Below are 3,699 nucleotides of genomic sequence, written 5' to 3' on the forward strand. Positions count from 1 at the left end.
GTGAAAGGTGTGGGTCTTGTTTCAGTCTTCTGCATGTGGCTATCCAGTTTTCCCAGAACCATTTATTTTATTTATTTATTTTTTTTGAGACAGAGTCTCACTTTGTTGCCCAGGCTAGAGTGAGTGCCGTGGCGTCAGCCTAGCTCACAGCAACCTCAAACTCCTGGGCTCGAGCGATCCTTCTGCCTCAGCCTCCCGAGTAGCTGGGACTACAGGCATGCGCCACCATGCCCGGCTAATTTTTTACATATATATCAGTTGGCCAATTAATTTCTTTCTATTTATAGTAGAGACGGGGTCTCGCTCTTGCTCAGGCTGGTTTTGAACTCCTGACTTTGAGCAATCCGCCCGCCTTGGCCTCCCAGAGAGCTAGGATTACAGGTGTGAGCAACCGCGCCCGGCCGCAGAACCATTTATTGAATAAGGATTCTTTTCCCCAGTGTATGTTTTTGTCTGCTTTGTCAAAGATTAGTTGGCTATATGAGGATGGTTTTATATCTGGGTTCTCTGTTCTGTTCCACTGGTCAATGTCCCTGTTCTTGTGCCAATCACAAGCTGTTTTAATTACTATAGCGTTGTAGTATAGTTTGAAATCTGGTAATTGATACGTCCTATTTTGTTTTTATTGCCTAGGATTGATTTTGCTATACGGGGTCTTCTCTGGTTCCATACAAAGCGTGAAACTATTTTTTATATATCTGTGAAAAATGATGATGGTATTTTAATAGGGATTGCATTGACTCTGTAGGTCACTTTGGGTAGTGTAGACATTTTAACAATGTTGATTCTGCCGACCCATGAGCATGGTATATTCTTCCACCTGTTTATATCCTCTGCTATTTCTTTCTTCAGTGTTTCATAGTTCTCCCTGTAGAGGTCTTTTACCTCCTTAGTTATATATATTCTGAGGTACTTTATTTTCTTTGCTGCTATTTTGAAGGGAATTGAGTCTTTGATTTGGTTCTCACTTGTACTGTTGTTGGCGTATATGAATGCCTCTGATTTCTGTGTATTGATTTTGTATCCTGAGACTTTACCAAATTAATTTATCAGTTCAAGGAGTCTCTTGGTTGAATCCTTAGGGTTTTCTAGGTATAATATCATGTCATCAGCAAAGAGTGAGAGTTTGATCTCTTCTGCTCCCATTTGGACGCCCTCAATTCTGCTCTCTTGTCTGATTGCTAAGGTGAGGACTTCCAGCACTATGTTGAATAGAAGTGGAAATAGTGGGCAGCCTTGTCTAGTTCTAGTTCTAAGTGGGAATGCTTTCAATTTTTCCCCATTCAGGATGATATTGGCTGTGGGTTTGTCATATATGGCTTGTGTCATTTTTAGGTAAGCCCCATCTATGCCTATTTTGTTGAGCATTCTTATCATAAAAGGGTGTTGAATTTTGTCAAATGCTTTCTCTGTGTCTATTGAGAGGATCATATGGTCTTCATTTTTGCTTCTGTTTATATGGTAAATTACATTTATAGATTTGCATATGTTGAACCATCCCTGCATCCCTGGGATGAAGCCCACTTGGTTGTGATGGATTATTTTCTTGACAAGCACCTGGATTCGATTGGCTAGGATTTTGTTGAGAATTTTTGCATCTATATTCATAAGGGATATTGGTCTGTAGTTTTCTTTTTTGTTGTGTCCTTTCCTGGTTTTGGTATCAGGGTTATGTTTGCTTCATAAAATGTGTTGGGGATAATTCCATCCTTCTCGATGTTGTGGAATAATTTCTGCAGGATAGGCACGAGTTCTTTGTAGGTGTGGTAAAATTCGGGTGTGAAACCATCTGGTCCAGGACTTTTCTTTTCAGGAAGATTTTTTATTGCTGTTTCAATTTCAGTACTTGATATTGGTCTGTTCAGGAATTCTATTTCTTCCTGATTGAGCCTAGAGAGGATGTGTGTTTCTAAGAAATTGTACGTTTCCTCCACATTTTCCAGTTTGTGTGCATAGAGGTTTTTGTAGTATTCATAAATTATATCTTGTATCTCCACGGCATCAGTTGTAATTTCTCCTTTATTGTTCCTGATGGAGCTTATTAGACATTTTTCTTTTCTGCTTTTCGTTAGTCTAGACAAAGGTGTGTCAATTTTGTTTATTTTTTCAAAGCACCAACTTTTTGTTTTATTAATCTTCCGTTTAGTTTCCCTGTTGTCAACTTCATTTAGTTCTGATTTGATCTTAATGATTTCACTTCTTCTGCTGGGTTTGGGGTCGGTCTGTTCTTCTTTTTCCAGCTCTTTGAGATGATTCATTAGGTTGTCTATTTGTAATCTTTTTGACTTTTGGATATAGGCATTTATGGAAATAAACTTTCCTCTCAGGACTGCTTTAGCTGTCTCCCACAGGTTTTGGTAACTTATGTCTCCTTTGTCATTTAGTTCAAAGAATCTTTTGATTTCCATCTTGATTTCCTCATTTATGAAGTGATCATTCAGCAGAAGGTTGTTTAGTTTCCATGACTTTGTGTAGAAACAAGAACTCCTGTTAGGATTTATTTCTACATTTATTCCATTGTGGTCTGAAAAGATACATGGTATAATCTCTATTTTTTAAAAATTGTTTGAGACGTGCTTTGTGTCCTAGGATATGGTCAATCTTAGAGAATGACCCATGAGCTGATGAGAAGAACATATATTCAGTGGTTTTAAGGTAGAATGTCCTGTAAATGTTAGTCAGGCCCATTTGTTCTAGAGTTCGGTTTAAGTCCATTATTTCTTTGTTGATTTTCTGTTTGGGGGATCTGTCCTGTGCTGTCAGTGGGTTGTTAAAGTCTCTGACTATTATGGTGTTGTTGTTTATCCATTTGTTTAGATCAAGTAGAGTTTGCTTTATGAATCTGGGTGCACCAAGGTTGGGTGCATATATATTTAGAATTGTTATGTCTTCTTGTTGAACTGTACCCTTCACCATTATATAGTGACCTTCTTTGTCTTTTATTACTTTTGTTCATTTAAAAACTAAGTTATCTGTAATCAGCATCGCCATGCTAGCTTTCTTTTGGCTTCCGTTTGCTTGAAATATTGTTCTCCATCCTTTTACCTTTAGTCTAACTGCATCCTTGCAGGTTAGATGTGTTTCCTGAAGGCAGCAGATACTTGGATTGTGTTTTTTTTATCCATTCGGCCAGCCTATGTCTCTTGAGGGGGGAGTTCAAGCCATTCACATTTATTGAGATAACTGATTGGTGGGGAAGATTTTTGTTCATTATTTTGGGTTGAAGTTTGTTGCTTTGTTTTCCCTCTTGAGCCATTGTGGTATCTGGGCTTTGATCTTTAGCTTTTGGGTAGATTTATATTCATGTGTATTTATTATGCTGATCCGTAGGTAACACTGTTTTGAGTACTTCTTTTTTTTTTTTTTTTATCCAGTCCCCGTGGGGACCGTCAAAAATTGCCAATGCCGACTATATTGCAAGTCGTCATGGCGGGGTATTGGGAAAAGTTTTCAATTAGCAATAATCGCGCCTCGGATAAACCTCATTGGCTACGATACTGCCACTGCGCAAAGCTATTTTGAGTACTTCTTGAAGGGCCAGTCTTGTCTTGGTGAATTCCCTCAGTCTTTGTTTATCTGAGAATGTCTTGATTTCTCCTTCATATACAAAACTTAGTTTTTCAGGGAATAAGATTCTAGGCTGGTCATTGTTCTGTTTCAGAAGAGTGAGAATGGGGCCCCAGTCTCTACCTGCTGGTA

At 38.5% G+C, this 3,699-nt stretch overlaps 1 non-coding gene across 1 annotated transcript; it reads right to left on the reverse strand.

Moving 5' to 3' along the window:
- Window positions 1-3,374: 3,374 nt before the first annotated feature.
- LOC142875734 (U4 spliceosomal RNA) lies at window positions 3,375-3,515 on the reverse strand. The gene has a single exon (XR_012923030.1). It is a non-coding gene; the product is annotated as a U4 spliceosomal RNA (small nuclear RNA).
- Between the last annotated feature and the right edge of the window lie 184 nt (window positions 3,516-3,699).

The sequence above is a fragment of the Microcebus murinus genome, chromosome 14 (assembly GCF_040939455.1).
Source record: "Microcebus murinus isolate Inina chromosome 14, M.murinus_Inina_mat1.0, whole genome shotgun sequence".
Classification (NCBI taxonomy): Eukaryota; Metazoa; Chordata; class Mammalia; order Primates; family Cheirogaleidae; genus Microcebus; species Microcebus murinus.